General features: G+C 41.3%; 1 long non-coding RNA gene across 1 annotated transcript; it reads right to left on the bottom strand.

The window, feature by feature from the left end:
* Nucleotides 1-549: 549 nt before the first annotated feature.
* LOC133447423 (uncharacterized) lies at nt 550-21,039 on the bottom strand. The gene is made up of 3 exons (XR_009782906.1): nt 20,939-21,039; nt 10,487-10,546; nt 550-653 (listed from the first exon to the last, which is right to left on the bottom strand). It is a non-coding gene; the product is annotated as an uncharacterized LOC133447423 (long non-coding RNA).
* Between the last annotated feature and the right edge of the window lie 543 nt (nt 21,040-21,582).

Raw genomic sequence — 21,582 nt, 5'->3', positions numbered from 1 at the left:
TGGTTTTGACATGGATGTCCCGATTCTCAAGAACCCTCTTCCTCCATCCAGGAGTCGGTGTTGAGGAGAAAGTGCTGTGTCGTTTGACCATAAAGTGACGCTATGAAACGAACTATAGCAGCGGTGGAAAACCCGCGGCTCTCTGCCCGGCGTCAGGCGGGACAACACGACTGACAGGTTATAGCTGTGATTAACAGGTGGTTACCGTGACGACCAGCTGCGTGTAGTGATTGACAGAGTGATTGACAGGTGGTTACCGTGACGATCAGCTGCTAGTAATGATTGACAGGTGGTTACCGTGACGATCAGCTGCTAGTAATGATTGACAGGTGGTTACCGTGACAACCAGCTGCATGTAGTGATTGACAGGTGGTTACCGTGACGATCAGCTGCGTGTAGTGGGTGACAGGCGGTTACCGTGACGACCAGCTGCGTGTAGTGATTGACAGGTGGTAACCGTGACGACCAGCTGCGTGTAGTGAGTGACAGAGTGATGGACAGGTGGTTACCGTGACGACCAGCTGCGTGTAGTGATGAGACAGGTGGTTACCGTGACGACCGTCTCTCCTCCTCCTCCAGCTCTCCTCCTCTTCAATCATGTTCAGTTTCTGGACGTGACGACGGCAGTCGACGCCGGAGCCCCGCCCATATTCCTGGGGAGGGGTCAGAGGTCACACAGGGGTCAGAGGTCACACAGGAAAGTAGAGGTATAGATGAAAGTAGAGGTATAGATGAAAGTAGAGGTATAGATGAAAGTAGAGGTAGATGAAAGTAGAGGTAGATGAAAGTAGAGGTATAGATGAAAGTAGAGGTATAGATGAAAGTAGAAGGTAGATGAAAGTAGAGGTATAGATGAAAGTAGAGGTATAGATGAAGTAGAGGTAGAGGTAGATGAAGAGGTAGAGGTATAGATGAAAGTAGAGGTATAGATGAAAGTAGAGTAGATGAAAGTAGAGGTAGATGAAAGTAGAGGTATAGATGAAAGTAGAGGTATAGATGAAAGTAGAGGTAGATGAAAGTAGAGGTAAGATGAAAGTAGAGGTATAGATGAAAGTAGAGGTATAGATGAAGTAGAGGTAGATGAAAGTAGAGGTATAGATGAAAGTAGAGGTATAGATGAAAGTAGAGGTAAGATGAAAGTAGAGGTATAGATGAAAGTAGAGGTAGATGAAAGTAGAGGTAGATGAAAGTAGAGGTATAGATGAAAGTAGAGGTAGATGAAAGTAGAGGTATAGATGAAAGTAGAGGTAGATGAAAGTAGAGGTATAGATGAAAGTAGAGGTAGATGAAAGTAGAGGTATAGATGAAAGTAGAGGTATAGATGAAAGTAGAGGTATAGATGAAAGTAGAGGTAATGAAAGTAGAGTAGATGAAAGTAGAGGTAGATGAAAGTAGAGGGTATAGATGAAAGTAGAGGTATAGATGAAGTAGAGGTATAGATGAAAGTAGAGGTAGATGAAAGTAGAGGTAGATGAAAGTAGAGGTAGATGAAAGTTAGAGGTATAGATGAAAGTAGAGGTAGATGAAAGTAGAGGTATGATGAAAGTAGAGGGTATAGATGAGGAAGTAGAGAGTATAGATGAAAGTAGAGGTAGATGAAAGTAGAGGTAGGATGAAAGTAGAGGTATAGATGAAAGTTAGAGGTATAGATGAAAGTAGAGGTATAGATGAAAGTAAGAGGTATAGATGAAAGTAGAGGTATAGAGAAAGTAGAGGTATAGATGAAAGTAGAGGTATAGATGAAAGTAGAGGTAGATGAAAGTAGAGGTATGATGAAAGTAGAGGTATAGATGAAAGTAGAGGTATGATGAAAGTTGAGGTATAGATGAAAGTAGAGGTATAGATGAAAGTAGAGGTATAGATGAAAGTAGAGGTATAGATGATAGTAGAGGTAGATGATGTAGAGGTATAGATGATAGTAGAGGTAGAGATGAAAGTATGAGGTAGATGAAAGTAGAGGTATAGATGAAAGTAGAGGTATAGATGAAAGTAGAGGTAGATGAAAAGTAGAGGTATGATGAAAGTAGAGGTTATAGATGAAAGTTAGGAGGTATAGATGAAAGTAGAGGTAGATGAAAGTAGAGGTATAGAGTGAAAGTAGAGGGTATAGATGAAAAGTAGGAGGTATTAGATGAAAGTAGAGGTATAGATGAAAGTAGAGGTATAGATGAAAGTAGAGGTAGATGAAAGTAGAGGTATAGTAGAGGTAGATGAAAGTAGAGGTATAGATGAAAGTAGAGGTATAGATGAAAGTAGAGGTATAGATGAAAGTAGAGGTATAGATGAAAGTAGAGGTATAGATGAAAGTAGAGGTAGATGAAAGTAGAGGTATAGATGAAAGTAGAGGTATAGATGAAAGTAGAGGTAGATGAAAGTAGAGGTAGATGAAAGTAGAGGTATAGATGAAAGTAGAGGTTAGATGAAAGTAGAGGTATAGATGAAAGTAGAGGTAGATGAAAGTAGAGGTAGATGAAAGTAGAGGTATAGATGAAAGTAGAGGTATAGATGAAAGTAGAGGTATAGATGAAAGTAGAGGTAGATGAAAGTAGAGGTATAGATGAAAGTAGAGGTATAGATGAAAGTAGAGGTATAGATGAAAGTAGAGGTAGATGAAAGTAGAGGTATAGATGAAAGTAGAGGTAGATGAAAGTAGAGGTATAGATGAAAGTAGAGGTATAGATGAAAGTAGAGGTAGATGAAAGTAGAGGTATAGATGAAAGTAGAGGTATAGATGAAAGTAGAGGTATAGATGAAAGTAGAGGTAGATGAAAGTAGAGGTAGATGAAAGTAGAGGTAGATGAAAGTAGAGGTATAGATGAAAGTAGAGGTATAGATGAAAGTAGAGGTAGATGAAAGTAGAGGTATAGATGAAAGTAGAGGTATAGATGAAAGTAGAGGTATAGATGAAAGTAGAGGTATAGATGAAAGTAGAGGTATAGATGAAAGTAGAGGTATAGATGAAAGTAGAGGTATAGATGAAAGTAGAGGTAGATGAAAGTAGAGGTATAGATGAAAGTAGAGGTAGATGAAAGTAGAGGTATAGATGAAAGTAGAGGTATAGATGAAAGTAGAGGTATAGATGAAAGTAGAGGTATAGATGAAAGTAGAGGTATAGATGAAAGTAGAGGTATAGATGAAAGTAGAGGTAGATGAAAGTAGAGGTATAGATGAAAGTAGAGGTATAGATGAAAGTAGAGGTATAGATGAAAGTAGAGGTATAGATGAAAGTAGAGGTATAGATGAAAGTAGAGGTAGATGAAAGTAGAGGTATAGATGAAAGTAGAGGTATAGATGAAAGTAGAGGTAGATGAAAGTAGAGGTATAGATGAAAGTAGAGGTATAGATGAAAGTAGAGGTATAGATGAAAGTAGAGGTATAGATGAAAGTAGAGGTATAGATGAAAGTAGAGGTATAGATGAAAGTAGAGGTATAGATGAAAGTAGAGGTAGATGAAAGTAGAGGTATAGATGAAAGTAGAGGTAGATGAAAGTAGAGGTAGATGAAAGTAGAGGTATAGATGAAAGTAGAGGTAAGATGAAAGTAGAGGTATAGATGAAAGTAGAGGTATAGATGAAAGTAGAGGTATAGATGAAAGTAGAGGTAGATGAAAGTAGAGGTATAGATGAAAGTAGAGGTATAGATGAAAGTAGAGGTAGATGAAAGTAGAGGTAGATGAAAGTAGAGGTATAGATGAAAGTAGAGGTAGATGAAAGTAGAGGTATAGATGAAAGTAGAGGTAGATGAAAGTAGAGGTATAGATGAAAGTAGAGGTAGATGAAAGTAGAGGTATAGATGAAAGTAGAGGTATAGATGAAAGTAGAGGTAGATGAAAGTAGAGGTATAGATGAAAGTAGAGGTATAGATGAAAGTAGAGGTATAGATGAAAGTAGAGGTAGATGAAAGTAGAGGTATAGATGAAAGTAGAGGTATAGATGAAAGTAGAGGTAGATGAAAGTAGAGGTATAGATGAAAGTAGAGGTATAGATGAAAGTAGAGGTAGATGAAAGTAGAGGTATAGATGAAAGTAGAGGTAGATGAAAGTAGAGGTATAGATGAAAGTAGAGGTATAGATGAAAGTAGAGGTAGATGAAAGTAGAGGTATAGATGAAAGTAGAGGTATAGATGAAAGTAGAGGTAGATGAAAGTAGAGGTATAGATGAAAGTAGAGGTATAGATGAAAGTAGAGGTATAGATGAAAGTAGAGGTATAGATGAAAGTAGAGGTATAGATGAAAGTAGAGGTATAGATGAAAGTAGAGGTATAGATGACAAGTAGAGGTATAGATGAAAGTAGAGGTATAGATGAAGTAGAGGTATAGATGAAAGTAGAGGTATAGATGAAAGTAGAGGTATAGATGAAAGTAGAGGTATAGATGAAAGTAGAGGTATAGATGAAAGTAGAGGTATAGATGAAAGTAGAGGTAGATGAAAGTAGAGGTATAGATGAAAGTAGAGGTATAGATGAAAGTAGAGGTATAGATGAAAGTAGAGGTATAGATGAAAGTAGAGGTAGATGAAAGTAGAGGTATAGATGAAAGTAGAGGTATAGATGAAAGTAGAGGTATAGATGAAAGTAGAGGTAGATGAAAGTAGAGGTAGATGAAAGTAGAGAGGTAGATGAAAGTAGAGGTATAGATGAAAGTAGAGGTATAGATGAAAGTAGAGGTAGATTGAAAGTAGAGGTATAGATGAAAGTAGAGGTAGATGAAAGTAGAGGTATAGATGAAAGTAGAGGTAGATGAAAGTAGAGGTATAGATGAAAGTAGAGGTATAGATGAAAGTAGAGGTAGATGAAAGTAGAGGTATAGATGAAAGTAGAGGTATAGATGAAAGTAGAGGTATAGATGAAAGTAGAGGTATAGATGAAAGTAGAGGTATAGATGAAAGTAGAGGTATAGATGAAAGTAGAGGTATAGATGAAAGTAGAGGTATAGATGAAAGTAGAGGTATAGATGAAAGTAGAGGTATAGATGAAAGTAGAGGTATAGATGAAAGTAGAGGTATAGATGAAAGTAGAGGTAGATGAAAGTAGAGGTATAGATGAAAGTAGAGGTAGATGAAAGTAGAGGTAGATGAAAGTAGAGGTATAGATGAAAGTAGAGGTATAGATGAAAGTAGAGGTATAGATGAAAGTAGAGGTAGATGAAAGTAGAGGTAGATGAAAGTAGAGGTAGATGAAAGTAGAGGTATAGTAGAGGTAGATGAAAGTAGAGGTAGATGAAAGTAGAGGTATAGATGAAAGTAGAGGTATAGATGAAAGTAGAGGTAGATGAAAGTAGAGGTAGATGAAAGTAGAGGTATAGATGAAAGTAGAGGTATAGATGAAAGTAGAGGTATAGATGAAAGTAGAGGTAGATGAAAGTAGAGGTATAGATGAAAGTAGAGGTATAGATGAAAGTAGAGGTAGATGAAAGTAGAGGTAGATGAAAGTAGAGGTATAGATGAAAGTAGAGGTAGATGAAAGTAGAGGTATAGATGAAAGTAGAGGTATAGATGAAAGTAGAGGTAGATGAAAGTAGAGGTAGATGAAAGTAGAGGTATAGATGAAAGTAGAGGTATAGATGAAAGTAGAGGTATAGATGAAAGTAGAGGTAGATGAAAGTAGAGGTATAGATGAAAGTAGAGGTAGATGAAAGTAGAGGTAGATGAAAGTAGAGGTAGATGAAAGTAGAGGTATAGATGAAAGTAGAGGTATAGATGAAAGTAGAGGTATAGATGAAAGTAGAGGTATAGATGAAAGTAGAGGTAGATGAAAGTAGAGGTAGATGAAAGTAGAGGTATAGATGAAAGTAGAGGTAGATGAAAGTAGAGGTAGATGAAAGTAGAGGTATAGATGAAAGTAGAGGTAGATGAAAGTAGAGGTATAGATGAAAGTAGAGGTAGATGAAAGTAGAGGTATAGATGAAAGTAGAGGTATAGATGAAAGTAGAGGTATAGATGAAAGTAGAGGTAGATGAAAGTAGAGGTAGATGAAAGTAGAGGTAGATGAAAGTAGAGGTATAGATGAAAGTAGAGGTATAGATGAAAGTAGAGGTATAGATGAAAGTAGAGGTAGATGAAAGTAGAGGTAGATGAAAGTAGAGGTAGATGAAAGTAGAGGTATAGATGAAAGTAGAGGTATAGATGAAAGTAGAGGTATAGATGAAAGTAGAGGTATAGATGAAAGTAGAGGTATAGATGAAAGTAGAGGTATAGATGAAAGTAGAGGTAGATGAAAGTAGAGGTATAGATGAAAGTAGAGGTAGATGAAAGTAGAGGTATAGATGAAAGTAGAGGTATAGATGAAAGTAGAGGTATAGATGAAAGTAGAGGTATAGATGAAAGTAGAGGTATAGATGAAAGTAGAGGTATAGATGAAAGTAGAGGTAGATGAAAGTAGAGGTATAGATGAAAGTAGAGGTATAGATGAAAGTAGAGGTATAGATGAAAGTAGAGGTATAGATGAAAGTAGAGGTATAGATGAAAGTAGAGGTAGATGAAAGTAGAGGTATAGATGAAAGTAGAGGTATAGATGAAAGTAGAGGTAGATGAAAGTAGAGGTATAGATGAAAGTAGAGGTATAGATGAAAGTAGAGGTATAGATGAAAGTAGAGGTATAGATGAAAGTAGAGGTATAGATGAAAGTAGAGGTATAGATGAAAGTAGAGGTATAGATGAAAGTAGAGGTAGATGAAAGTAGAGGTAGATGAAAGTAGAGGTAGATGAAAGTAGAGGTATAGATGAAAGTAGAGGTATAGATGAAAGTAGAGGTATAGATGAAAGTAGAGGTATAGATGAAAGTAGAGGTATAGATGAAAGTAGAGGTATAGATGAAAGTAGAGGTAGATGAAAGTAGAGGTAGATGAAAGTAGAGGTAGATGAAAGTAGAGGTATAGATGAAAGTAGAGGTAGATGAAAGTAGAGGTATAGATGAAAGTAGAGGTAGATGAAAGTAGAGGTAGATGAAAGTAGAGGTATAGATGAAAGTAGAGGTAGATGAAAGTAGAGGTATAGATGAAAGTAGAGGTATAGATGAAAGTAGAGGTATAGATGAAAGTAGAGGTAGATGAAAGTAGAGGTAGATGAAAGTAGAGGTATAGATGAAAGTAGAGGTAGATGAAAGTAGAGGTATAGATGAAAGTAGAGGTAGATGAAAGTAGAGGTATAGATGAAAGTAGAGGTAGATGAAAGTAGAGGTATAGATGAAAGTAGAGGTATAGATGAAAGTAGAGGTATAGATGAAAGTAGAGGTAGATGAAAGTAGAGGTATAGATGAAAGTAGAGGTATAGATGAAAGTAGAGGTATAGATGAAAGTAGAGGTAGATGAAAGTAGAGGTATAGATGAAAGTAGAGGTATAGATGAAAGTAGAGGTATAGATGAAAGTAGAGGTAGATGAAAGTAGAGGTAGATGAAAGTAGAGGTATAGATGAAAGTAGAGGTATAGATGAAAGTAGAGGTATAGATGAAAGTAGAGGTAGATGAAAGTAGAGGTATAGATGAAAGTAGAGGTATAGATGAAAGTAGAGGTATAGATGAAAGTAGAGGTATAGATGAAAGTAGAGGTATAGATGAAAGTAGAGGTAGATGAAAGTAGAGGTATAGATGAAAGTAGAGGTATAGATGAAAGTAGAGGTATAGATGAAAGTAGAGGTAGATGAAAGTAGAGGTATAGATGAAAGTAGAGGTAGATGAAAGTAGAGGTATAGATGAAAGTAGAGGTAGATGAAAGTAGAGGTATAGATGAAAGTAGAGGTAGATGAAAGTAGAGGTAGATGAAAGTAGAGGTAGATGAAAGTAGAGGTAGATGAAAGTAGAGGTAGATGAAAGTAGAGGTAGATGAAAGTAGAGGTAGATGAAAGTAGAGGTATAGATGAAAGTAGAGGTAGATGAAAGTAGAGGTATAGATGAAAGTAGAGGTAGATGAAAGTAGAGGTATAGATGAAAGTAGAGGTATAGATGAAAGTAGAGGTATAGATGAAAGTAGAGGTATAGATGAAAGTAGAGGTATAGATGAAAGTAGAGGTATAGATGAAAGTAGAGGTATAGATGAAAGTAGAGGTAGATGAAAGTAGAGGTATAGATGAAAGTAGAGGTATAGATGAAAGTAGAGGTATAGATGAAAGTAGAGGTATAGATGAAAGTAGAGGTATAGATGAAAGTAGAGGTATAGATGAAAGTAGAGGTATAGATGAAAGTAGAGGTATAGATGAAAGTAGAGGTAGATGAAAGTAGAGGTAGATGAAAGTAGAGGTATAGATGAAAGTAGAGGTATAGATGAAAGTAGAGGTATAGATGAAAGTAGAGGTATAGATGAAAGTAGAGGTAGATGAAAGTAGAGGTAGATGAAAGTAGAGGTAGATGAAAGTAGAGGTATAGATGAAAGTAGAGGTATAGATGAAAGTAGAGGTATAGATGAAAGTAGAGGTATAGATGAAAGTAGAGGTAGATGAAAGTAGAGGTATAGATGAAAGTAGAGGTATAGATGAAAGTAGAGGTATAGATGAAAGTAGAGGTAGATGAAAGTAGAGGTATAGATGAAAGTAGAGGTATAGATGAAAGTAGAGGTATAGATGAAAGTAGAGGTATAGATGAAAGTAGAGGTATAGATGAAAGTAGAGGTATAGATGAAAGTAGAGGTATAGATGAAAGTAGAGGTATAGATGAAAGTAGAGGTATAGATGAAAGTAGAGGTATAGATGAAAGTAGAGGTAGATGAAAGTAGAGGTATAGATGAAAGTAGAGGTATAGATGAAAGTAGAGGTATAGATGAAAGTAGAGGTATAGATGAAAGTAGAGGTAGATGAAAGTAGAGGTATAGATGAAAGTAGAGGTATAGATGAAAGTAGAGGTATAGATGAAAGTAGAGGTAGATGAAAGTAGAGGTAGATGAAAGTAGAGGTATAGATGAAAGTAGAGGTATAGATGAAAGTAGAGGTATAGATGAAAGTAGAGGTATAGATGAAAGTAGAGGTAGATGAAAGTAGAGGTAGATGAAAGTAGAGGTAGATGAAAGTAGAGGTATAGATGAAAGTAGAGGTATAGATGAAAGTAGAGGTATAGATGAAAGTAGAGGTAGATGAAAGTAGAGGTATAGATGAAAGTAGAGGTATAGATGAAAGTAGAGGTATAGATGAAAGTAGAGGTAGATGAAAGTAGAGGTAGATGAAAGTAGAGGTAGATGAAAGTAGAGGTATAGATGAAAGTAGAGGTATAGATGAAAGTAGAGGTAGATGAAAGTAGAGGTATAGATGAAAGTAGAGGTATAGATGAAAGTAGAGGTAGATGAAAGTAGAGGTAGATGAAAGTAGAGGTATAGATGAAAGTAGAGGTATAGATGAAAGTAGAGGTATAGATGAAAGTAGAGGTAGATGAAAGTAGAGGTATAGATGAAAGTAGAGGTAGATGAAAGTAGAGGTATAGATGAAAGTAGAGGTATAGATGAAAGTAGAGGTATATGAAAGTAGAGGTATAGATGAAAGTAGAGGTATAGATGAAAGTAGAGGTATATGAAAGTAGAGGTAGATGAAAGTAGAGGTAGATGAAAGTAGAGGTATAGATGAAAGTAGAGGTATAGATGAAAGTAGAGGTAGATGAAAGTAGAGGTAGATGAAAGTAGAGGTATAGATGAAAGTAGAGGTATAGATGAAAGTAGAGGTAGATGAAAGTAGAGGTATAGATGAAAGTAGAGGTAGATGAAAGTAGAGGTATAGATGAAAGTAGAGGTATAGATGAAAGTAGAGGTAGATGAAAGTAGAGGTATAGATGAAAGTAGAGGTATAGATGAAAGTAGAGGTATAGATGAAAGTAGAGGTAGATGAAAGTAGAGGTATAGATGAAAGTAGAGGTAGATGAAAGTAGAGGTAGATGAAAGTAGAGGTATAGATGAAAGTAGAGGTATAGATGAAAGTAGAGGTATAGATGAAAGTAGAGGTAGATGAAAGTAGAGGTAGATGAAAGTAGAGGTATAGATGAAAGTAGAGGTATAGATGAAAGTAGAGGTAGATGAAAGTAGAGGTAGATGAAAGTAGAGGTATAGATGAAAGTAGAGGTATAGATGAAAGTAGAGGTATAGATGAAAGTAGTTAGGGCTGTGCGATTAATCGATTTTAAATCTAAATGGGATTTATTAATCAAGACGATGTTAAAAAAAGGAAAATGGTAAAATGGATGTTCCTTTTCTGCAGCTGCATTACAGACGGACTCGTCTAGTCTTTGTTTGGTCAGAAAACTGTAAATGTTGTCACTTTACTAAACTCAAGGAGGATTTACAGGATCTTTCAATTGCACTTCATTCCCAATAGGGACATTTGTTTGCTATTTTTCTTTAAAAATAAAGATAAAATATTTGAAACAATTGATTCCATTGTCTTTTGTAGTTTTACCAAAAAAATCTAAATCCAAAATCTGGTTTTCAGAGAAAAAAATTGGGATTTTATTTTTGCCCTAGTGTCAGTGTGAACGCAGGGTTAGTGGTAATAATAATAATAATAATAAAACCGTTCTCACCCGCAGCAGCGACTGTTTCTGACCACAAACTTTGCAGATCCACTTCTTCACCTTCTTCACCTGCAAGACAAAACCCAGGAACTTAAGATAAGTCTGAAACCTTCACATCAGCCCCTCTCACCATCACCAAAGGGGTTCCTCAGGGTTCTATTCTAGGCCCAGCACTATTCTCCATCTACATCAGCCCCTCTCACCATCACCAGAGGGGTTCCTCAGGGTTCTATTCTAGGCCCAACACTATTCTCCATCTACATCAACCACATAACCAGGTTTTAATCCATGCATATGCCGATGACACCGTCCTTTACTCTGAGGGCCCGTCCCTCCAGTCCGCTGCAGCCTCACTTCCGTTCAACTTGAAGCCAAAAGAAACATTTATTATTAACTTGTTGATTAAGACTTTGCTAAATTCCACAAATCCAAAATCTTACACAAAAAAACCCTCTTTCTCTTCAAGACCCAAAATGTTTTAGATCCATATTGGACCAAAAACACAAAAAACTAATATTTCTGGAGCCCCAAAAAAATGAAAAGTCTTGTATCAGAATTAGAATGAAGGAACACATGCTGCATGTTTCTGTATTAGTTACAACTGGGGGAGATTTTTCGAGAAAAAAGTCGCAATTTCGAGAAAAAGTCGAAATGTCAAGATTAATGTTGAAGTATAATCTTGAGAAAACAGTTGAAATGTCGAGAAAACAGTTGAAATGTTGAGAAAAAAGTCGAAATTTAGAGAAAAAATTAAAAATGTCGAGATTAAAAAGGAAAGGAAAAAGGAAGAAAAAACAGAAAAAAAGGAAAAAAGAAGAAAAAAAGGGAAAAAAAGAGAAAAAAGGGAAGGAAAAAAGAGAATGAAAAGAAAGAAATAAAGGAAAAAAAAGGTCAAACCTATTTGAAAAAGCTCCAGGAGCCACTAGGGCGGCGCTAAAGAGCCACATGCGGCGCTAGAGCCGCGGGCTGCTGATCCCTGGGCTATACCAACATAATTAACACATTTCTTTATAACTGTTTATCGTTTTATATTTAAACTTTTTTTTGAAAACATAAATTGAGGTACATATTCTTAAATCCTTATCACAGCAATTCCACAATTTAACACCTTTCACGGAAACAGTTTTCTTTACTTTTGGTTCTTAAACACATCTGTTCCTTAGTTCAGATTTACTCTGGTGGATTAGAACAGCTCTGAGAACATCTACCATCTGCTTTATATATAATCAATAATATAATGATATAATCTAGATCCCAGAATTTTAATGTATTTAAATTAATAAATAAAGCATTGGTAGGCGTCATTATATGTACTACATTTGTTTAATTGTTGGTTATTATTACTGTTGTAATTGCACATGTACACTTTCTTATACACAATGAAAATATTGTAATTTAACTTTTAACTTTCTTTATGCTGTAATGAATTGTTCTCTCTTGCAATATTTGTATTTTTATTTGTAATTCAATGTTTTTGTATGTATTTTGTATGATATTTTGAGGAGCCCAGGAAGAATAGCTGTTGCCAAGTGTAACAGCTAATGGGGATCCTAAATAAAATAAATAAATGTGTTTTCACTAATTGTGACGTCTGACTTTTCAATAAAGTTTCTAAAAAAAACAAAAAAAAAACATTAGTTTGCAACTGAAACATAAGTTCACAACACACAAGCGAATATGTAAATCTATATTGTATCTTAAAGAGCAAGAGACTCTAACATGGTTTCACATAAATCATTTATAGACTGATTTTCTTTTGAAAGTACCTTAATAGATGTTATATAACTTTTTATTTCGTTTTTAAAACAGACTATGGAGGTTTGCTGTTTTTCCATTTATTTTTATGTATATGATATTTACCCAAAGTTAGAATTATGTTCACCATCCTGAACCTTCTTTGACAGACCGTCCATATTAATTATAATATATAATAATAATTATAATATATATAATAATTAATCCATATTATTATATAAATGATAACCTGAAACTAAAACAGCTGTTGTTCCCAATCTTTAACCAGAATAAACATCTTTAAAAAAGCTTTGTGACCGAACAAGAAAAGAATAAATGTTCAATTGTTTCGTGTTCTGTTTTACTAAATACACAAGGATCTACTTTAAAACCTTCTCCTGAGGGTTTCAGCTGCAGGATAAATATAGTTTATTATTTTAAACTGAATTTCTTTTGCTTTGGGTGAAATTGTCCATTTAAGAAACTGCTGTTTGTCTTTGTTAACGTTACTTTATTTTATATCTTTGTTAACGTTACTTTATTTTATATCTTTGTTAACGTTACTTTATTATCTGATATCTTTATTTTTGTTGATTTTTTGATATCATTGAATAGCTTTTCTTTAAACACATTTCCAACTACTTTGTTATTACATTTTCTTTCACCAAATTTCAATTCACGACTTTTAAATCAGGCAGTTTGACAATGACATTTGAATATGTAAGAATATGTTTTATCATGTAATTCAAGGGAAGTGGAATAAAGTGGAATAACTCTACAGATTTTATTTAATTCTCTATAAGAGCAATTTAAACTAAACTTTTCTACAAATGTATTAAATTGCAATAAATTGCCATTTACATCCAACAAGTCAGTAACATATAGTGAAGGGCGTAGGTTTGCAGGGACGGTAGGGACAGAGGTTTGATAGGGACGGTAGGGACAGAGGTTTGCAGGGACGGTAGGGACAGAGGTTTGATAGGGACGGTAGGGACAGAGGTTTGATAGGGGCGGTAGGGACAGAGGTTTGATAGGGACGGTAGGGACAGAGGTTTGATAGGGACGGTAGGGACAGAGGTTTGATAGGGACGGTAGGGACAGAGGTTTGATAGGGACGGTAGGGACAGAGGTTTGATAGGGACGGTAGGGACAGAGGTTTGATAGGGGCGGTAGGGACAGAGGTTTGATAGGGGCGGTAGGGACAGAGGTTTGATAGGGGCGGTAGGGACAGAGGTTTGATAGGGACGGTAGGGACAGAGGTTTGATAGGGGCGGTAGGGACAGAGGTTTGATAGGGACGGTAGGGACAGAGGTTTGATAGGGACGGTAGGGACAGAGGTTTGATAGGGACGGTAGGGACAGAGGTTTGATAGGGACGGTAGGGACAGAGGTTTGATAGGGGCGGTAGGGACAGAGGTTTGCAGGGACGGTAGGGACAGAGGTTTGATAGGGGCGGTAGGGACAGAGGTTTGATAGGGACGGTAGGGACAGAGGTTTGATAGGGACGGTAGGGACAGAGGTTTGATAGGGACGGTAGGGACAGAGGTTTGATAGGGACGGTAGGGACAGAGGTTTGATAGGGACGGTAGGGACAGAGGTTTGATAGGGACGGTAGGGACAGAGGTTTGATAGGGGCGGTAGGGACAGAGGTTTGATAGGGACGGTAGGGACAGAGGTTTGATAGGGACGGTAGGGACAGAGGTTTGATAGGGACGGTAGGGACAGAGGTTTGATAGGGGCGGTAGGGACAGAGGTTTGCAGGGGCGGTAGGGACAGAGGTTTGATAGGGGCGGTAGGGACAGAGGTTTGATAGGGGCGGTAGGGACAGAGGTTTGCAGGGGCGGTAGGGACAGAGGTTTGATAGGGACGGTAGGGACAGAGGTTTGATAGGGACGGTAGGGACAGAGGTTTGATAGGGACGGTAGGGACAGAGGTTTGATAGGGGCGGTAGGGACAGAGGTTTGCAGGGGCGGTAGGGACAGAGGTTTGATAGGGACGGTAGGGACAGAGGTTTGATAGGGACGGTAGGGACAGAGGTTTGATAGGGGCGGTAGGGACAGAGGTTTGATAGGGGCGGTAGGGACAGAGGTTTGATAGGGACGGTAGGGACAGAGGTTTGATAGGGACGGTAGGGACAGAGGTTTGATAGGGACGGTAGGGACAGAGGTTTGATAGGGACGGTAGGGACAGAGGTTTGATAGGGGCGGTAGGGACAGAGGTTTGATAGGGGCGGTAGGGACAGAGGTTTGATAGGGACGGTAGGGACATAAAGGGACGGTAGGGACAGAGGTTTGATAGGGACGGTAGGGACATAAAGGGACGGTAGGGACAGAGGTTTGATAGGGGCGGTAGGGACAGAGGTTTGATAGGGACGGTAGGGACAGAGGTTTGATAGGGACGGTAGGGACAGAGGTTTGATAGGGGCGGTAGGGACAGAGGTTTGATAGGGGCGGTAGGGACAGAGGTTTGATAGGGGCGGTAGGGACAGAGGTTTGATAGGGACGGTAGGGACAGAGGTTTGATAGGGACGGTAGGGACAGAGGTTTGATAGGGACGGTAGGGACAGAGGTTTGATAGGGACGGTAGGGACAGAGGTTTGATAGGGACGGTAGGGACAGAGGTTTGCAGGGACGGTAGGGACAGAGGTTTGATAGGGACGGTAGGGACAGAGGTTTGATAGGGGCGGTAGGGACAGAGGTTTGATAGGGACGGTAGGGACAGAGGTTTGATAGGGACGGTAGGGACAGAGGTTTGATAGGGACGGTAGGGACAGAGGTTTGATAGAGGCGGTAGGGACAGAGGTTTGATAGGGGCGGTAGGGACAGAGGTTTGATAGGGGCGGTAGGGACAGAGGTTTGATAGGGACGGTAGGGACAGAGGTTTGATAGGGACGGTAGGGACAGAGGTTTGATAGGGACGGTAGGGACAGAGGTTTGATAGGGACGGTAGGGACAGAGGTTTGATAGGGACGGTAGGGACAGAGGTTTGATAGGGACGGTAGGGACAGAGGTTTGATAGGGGCGGTAGGGTCAGAGGTTTGATAGGGACGGTAGGGACAGAGGTTTGATAGGGACGGTAGGGACAGAGGTTTGATAGGGGCGGTAGGGACAGAGGTTTGATAGGGACGGTAGGGACAGAGGTTTGCAGGGGCGGTAGGGACAGAGGTTTGCAGGGACGGTAGGGACAGAGGTTTGATAGGGACGGTAGGGACAGAGGTTTGATAGGGACGGTAGGGACAGAGGTTTGATAGGGACGGTAGGGACAGAGGTTTGCAGGGACGGTAGGGACAGAGGTTTGATAGGGGCGGTAGGGACAGAGGTTTGATAGGGGCGGTAGGGACAGAGGTTTGCAGGGACGGTAGGGACAGAGGTTTGATAGGGGCGGTAGGGACAGAGGTTTGATAGGGGCGGTAGGGACAGAGGTTTGATAGGGACGGTAGGGACAGAGGTTTGCAGGGACGGTAGGGACAGAGGTTTGATAGGGGCGGTAGGGACAGAGGTTTGATAGGGACGGTAGGGACAGAGGTTTGATAGGGACGGTAGGGACAGAGGTTTGATAGGGACGGTAGGGACAGAGGTTTGATAGGGACGGTAGGGTCAGAGGTTTGATAGGGACGGTAGGGACAGAGGTTTGATAGGGACGGTAGGGACAGAGGTTTGATAGGGGCGGTAGGGACAGAGGTTTGATAGGGACGGTAGGGACAGAGGTTTGATAGGGACGGTAGAGACAGAGGTTTGATAGGGGCGGTAGGGACAGAGGTTTGATAGGGACGGTAGGGACAGAGGTTTGATAGGGGCGGTAGGGACAGAGGTTTGATAGGGACGGTAGGGACAGAGGTTTGATAGGGACGGTAGGGACAGAGGTTTGATAGGGGCGGTAGGGACAGAGGTTTGATAGGGGCGGTAGGGACAGAGGTTTGATAGGGGCGGTAGGGACAGAGGTTTGATAGGGACGGTAGGGACAGAGGTTTGCAGGGACGGTAGGGACAGAGGTTTGATAGGGACGGTAGGGACAGAGGTTTGATAGGGACGGTAGGGACAGAGGTTTGATAGGGACGGTAGGGACAGAGGTTTGATAGGGACGGTAGGGACAGAGGTTTGATAGGGGCGGTAGGGACAGAGGTTTGATAGGGACGGTAGGGACAGAGGTTTGATAGGGACGTAGGGACAGAGGTTTGATAGGGACGGTAGGGACAGAGGTTTGCAGGGGCGGTAGGGACAGAGGTTTGATAGGGGCGGTAGGGACAGAGGTTTGCAGGGGCGGTAGGGACAGAGGTTTGCAGGGGCGGTAGGGACAGAGGTTTGCAGGGACGGTAGGGACAGAGGTTTGATAGGGGCGGTAGGGACAGAGGTTTGATAGGGACGTAGGGACAGAGGTTTGATAGGGACGGTAGGGACAGAGGTTTGCAGGGGCGGTAGGGACAGAGGTTTGCAGGGGCGGTAGGGACAGAGGTTTGCAGGGACGGTAGGGACAGAGGTTTGATAGGGGCGGTAGGGACAGAGGTTTGATAGGGACGGTAGGGACAGAGGTTTGATAGGGACGGTAGGGACAGAGGTTTGATAGGGACGGTAGGGACAGAGGTTTGATAGGGACGTAGGGACAGAGGTTTGATAGGGGCGGTAGGGACAGAGGTTTGATAGGGGCGGTAGGGACAGAGGTTTGATAGGGACGGTAGGGACAGAGGTTTGATAGGGGCGGTAGGGACAGAGGTTTGATAGGGACGGTAGGGACAGAGGTTTGATAGGGGCGGTAGGGACAGAGGTTTGATAGGGACGGTAGGGACAGAGGTTTGATAGGGACGGTAGGGACAGAGGTTTGCAGGGGCGGTAGGGACAGAGGTTTGATAGGGACGGTAGGGACAGAGGTTTGATAGGGACGGTAGGGACAGAGGTTTGCAGGGGCGGTAGGGACAGAGGTTTGATAGGGACGGTAGGGACAGAGGTTTGATAGGGACGGTAGGGACAGAGGTTTGATAGGGGCGGTAGGGACAGAGGTTTGATAGGGACGGTAGAGACAGAGGTTTGATAGGGGCGGTAGGGACAGAGGTTTGATAGGGACGGTAGGGACAGAGGTTTGATAGGGGCGGTAGGGACAGAGGTTTGATAGGGACGGTAGGGACAGAGGTTTGATAGGGACGGTAGGGACAGAGGTTTGATAGGGACGGTAGGGACAGAGGTTTGATAGGGACGGTAGGGACAGAGGTTTGATAGGGACGGTAGGGACAGAGGTTTGATAGGGACGGTAGGGACAGAGGTTTGATAGGGGCGGTAGGGACAGAGGTTTGATAGGGACGGTAGGGACAGAGGTTTGATAGGGACGTAGGGACAGAGGTTTGATAGGGACGGTAGGGACAGAGGTTTGATAGGGACGGTAGGGACAGAGGTTTGCAGGGACGGTAGGGACAGAGGTTTGCAGGGGCGGTAGGGACAGAGGTTTGCAGGGACGGTAGGGACAGAGGTTTGATAGGGACGTAGGGACAGAGGTTTGATAGGGACGGTAGGGACAGAGGTTTGCAGGGGCGGTAGGGACAGAGGTTTGCAGGGGCGGTAGGGACAGAGGTTTGCAGGGACGGTAGGGACAGAGGTTTGATAGGGACGGTAGGGACAGAGGTTTGATAGGGACGTAGGGACAGAGGTTTGATAGGGGCGGTAGGGACAGAGGTTTGATAGGGGCGGTAGGGACAGAGGTTTGATAGGGACGGTAGGGACAGAGGTTTGATAGGGGCGGTAGGGACAGAGGTTTGATAGGGACGGTAGGGACAGAGGTTTGATAGGGGCGGTAGGGACAGAGGTTTGATAGGGACGGTAGGGACAGAGGTTTGATAGGGACGGTAGGGACAGAGGTTTGCAGGGGCGGTAGGGACAGAGGTTTGATAGGGACGGTAGGGACAGAGGTTTGATAGGGACGGTAGGGACAGAGGTTTGCAGGGGCGGTAGGGACAGAGGTTTGATAGGGACGGTAGGGACAGAGGTTTGATAGGGACGGTAGGGACAGAGGTTTGATAGGGGCGGTAGGGACAGAGGTTTGATAGGGACGGTAGAGACAGAGGTTTGATAGGGGCGGTAGGGACAGAGGTTTGATAGGGACGGTAGGGACAGAGGTTTGATAGGGGCGGTAGGGACAGAGGTTTGATAGGGACGGTAGGGACAGAGGTTTGATAGGGACGGTAGGGACAGAGGTTTGATAGGGACGGTAGGGACAGAGGTTTGATAGGGACGGTAGGGACAGAGGTTTGATAGGGACGGTAGGGACAGAGGTTTGATAGGGACGGTAGGGACAGAGGTTTGATAGGGGCGGTAGGGACAGAGGTTTGATAGGGACGGTAGGGACAGAGGTTTGATAGGGACGTAGGGACAGAGGTTTGATAGGGACGGTAGGGACAGAGGTTTGCAGGGGCGGTAGGGACAGAGGTTTGATAGGGGCGGTAGGGACAGAGGTTTGCAGGGGCGGTAGGGACAGAGGTTTGCAGGGGCGGTAGGGACAGAGGTTTGATAGGGACGGTAGGGACAGAGGTTTGATAGGGACGGTAGGGACAGAGGTTTGATAGGGGCGGTAGGGACAGAGGTTTGATAGGGACGGTAGGGACAGAGGTTTGATAGGGACGGTAGGGACAGAGGTTTGCAGGGACGGTAGGGACAGAGGTTTGATAGGGGCGGTAGGGACAGAGGTTTGATAGGGACGGTAGGGACAGAGGTTTGCAGGGACGGTAGGGACAGAGGTTTGATAGGGACGGTAGGGACAGAGGTTTGCAGGGGCGGTAGGGACAGAGGTTTGCAGGGGCGGTAGGGACAGAGGTTTGCAGGGGCGGTAGGGACAGAGGTTTGCAGGGGCGGTAGGGACAGAGGTTTGCAGGGACGGTGGGGACAGAGGTTTGCAGGGGCGGTAGGGACAGAACACCAACTCTTCAGGAGGCTCAAATCGTCCCCACCAACTTTTAAACAACCTTATCTGCATTATATAATGAGTTCAGATAAAAAGGTCATTTAGATTGTCTTCCCAAATGTTGTAATGATAGAATTGACCCTACCATTATTAAGTGAATTATTTTCATTATGTTCACACTTATATTTACTCCTTTTCACTTGCTGAATTTGCTTTTTTTCCCCTCAAATTGGCTGATGACTTTCTCTCATGAAAATAACAATTTTAACTTTTTTTAACAGATTTATTTTGCATTGATCATTTAGCCTATCAATTAATTAGGTTCATATTTGTGACAAATGTCGCCCTGACCCCCGTTCACCCGATCTGTTTGGTCTGATTAATGTCCGTCCCCAGTAAAAGTACATGCAGGTTATTCTGTTATATCCTCCCTATAATGTTGAGACCAAACCTACGCCCTTGACTATAGGACTTTCTTATCATCCCATTCTGGTTTAAATCAGGTCTGTTAATAGTGATGCTTCTGTTATTCCACCAGGGGGAGCTGTGTTAATAGTGATGCTTCTGTTATTCCACCAGGGGGAGCTGTTGCGCTAGAGCAGTGTTTGTTTATGGAAATTAGACAATTTGATTGGCAGTTTAGTTATTTCAAAGTCACATCTCAACAAAAATTCTAATCCTCCAACATTTTGGACAATATATTTTGGTATGTGGAACCATATGGACTCAGGTTAAAAGCTTTTATCCAATTCACTTTAAATAAATAAATACACCAATCATGGATTCAGAATCAGCAGCTTTCAATCCACCATTTTTATATATTATATTCTTTAACCGTCACAGATTTATTAAGGTAGTGGGTCTTATTTTTCCAGATTAAGTTAAAAATGACAGAATTTACCTTTTTAATCATGTGAGGAGGAACATAAAGAGATTTACAGAATACTAGTTTAGATTTGCCTTCTGCTTTTGTCAGTAGGATTCTGCAGAGAATAGAGATCTCTCATAAGCCAGTGGTCATGGTGCGTTTGTGCGTGCGTTTTTTCGTGCGTTTGTGCGTTTTGCGTGCATTTTTTCGTGCGTTTTGCGTGCGTTGTTTCGTGCGTTCGTGAGCTTTTTCCTCAAAATTTCGACTTTTTTCTCGACTTTTTCCTCAAAATTTCAACTTTTTCCTCAAAATTTCAACTTTTTTCTTGACTTTTTCCTCAAAATTTCAACTTTTTCCTCAAAATTTCAACTTTTTCCTCAAAATTTCAACTTTTTCCTCAAAATTTCAACTTTTTCCTCAAAATTTCAACTTTTTTCTCGACTTTTTCCTCAAAATTTCAACTTTTTCCTCAAAATTTCAACTTTTTCCTCAAAATTTCAACTTTTTCCTCATGTCGTCATGTCCTCATGTCATTGTTGTACCAGCAGGTTTCCACCACCAGGGGGCGCCAGAGCGCTGATCACCAGGACCTGCAGGTCTGGTAACCATGGTAACCATGGTAACCAGACCTGCAGGACCTGGTCCAGGTTCTGTTGTTGTACCAGCAGGGTTCCACCACCAGGGGGCGCCAGAGATTTTTTCATACTATCTATTTTCTCTTCTGTGTTTTGTTTTTCTCTCTCGTTTCTGTCTTTAGACATTGTTAAACCAGGTATTTTATTTTCTCTTCTAAGTTTAGTTTCTCTCTCTCGTTTCTGTCTTTAGACATTGTTAAACCAGGTATTTTATTTTATGTTCTAAGTTTAGTTTTTCTCTCTCGTTTCTGTCTTTAGACATTGTTAAACCAGGTATTTTAATTCCGTTTTAACAGGATGGAGCTGATATTTATCTCAGCACAAGGATGTATTTAGTATTTACCTGCTGCACCTGGAAGGTCTGGCAGGTGCAGCACCGGACCACGTGGAAGTCCTGGACCATCACGGTCCTGGTCCTGGTTCAGACCTGGTCCTGGTCCCGGTCCCGGTCCTGGTCCTGGTCCTGGTCCCGGTTCAGACCTGGTCCCGGTGGTTCTGGTTCTGGTTCTGGTTCTGGTTCCTCCTAACGTTCCCACGCGGCTGTTTTGTTTGTTGTTGTTTTTTCCCGCGCAGCTGCTTGAACCGCCTCGTCACGCGGTGACGTCATCCCGCTTCTTCTTCTTCTTCTGTGTGTTTTTTGGTGGATTGCCGTACCAACTGTGAGGTCATACCGCCACCTACCGACCCGGAGTATGTAGGACAGGATCTAGTTGTCTATAGCTTTACATTAGATCATCTAATATAATAATAATAATGAAAGGAGAAAAAGAACTCTAATAATAATAATATAATATAAAAAAAGAATAAATAAATAAAATAAAACAAATAAACCGCTATATACTCACTATATCCTTATATCCTGCAAAACAGGCCAGTGTTTCTAAGAAACTCAATGACCCGTCTCTGTGTCTCCCACACCTTATCACCTTAGTTCCCTCAGTTCCCTTAGTTCCCTTATCACCTTAGTTCCCTTAGTTCCCTTAGTTC

This window comes from Cololabis saira, chromosome 7, assembly GCF_033807715.1.
Source record: "Cololabis saira isolate AMF1-May2022 chromosome 7, fColSai1.1, whole genome shotgun sequence".
Lineage (NCBI taxonomy): Eukaryota > Metazoa > Chordata > Actinopteri > Beloniformes > Belonidae > Cololabis > Cololabis saira.
Note: the sequence above shows the minus strand (reverse complement) of the source record. Positions and strands in the feature narration are given on the sequence as shown.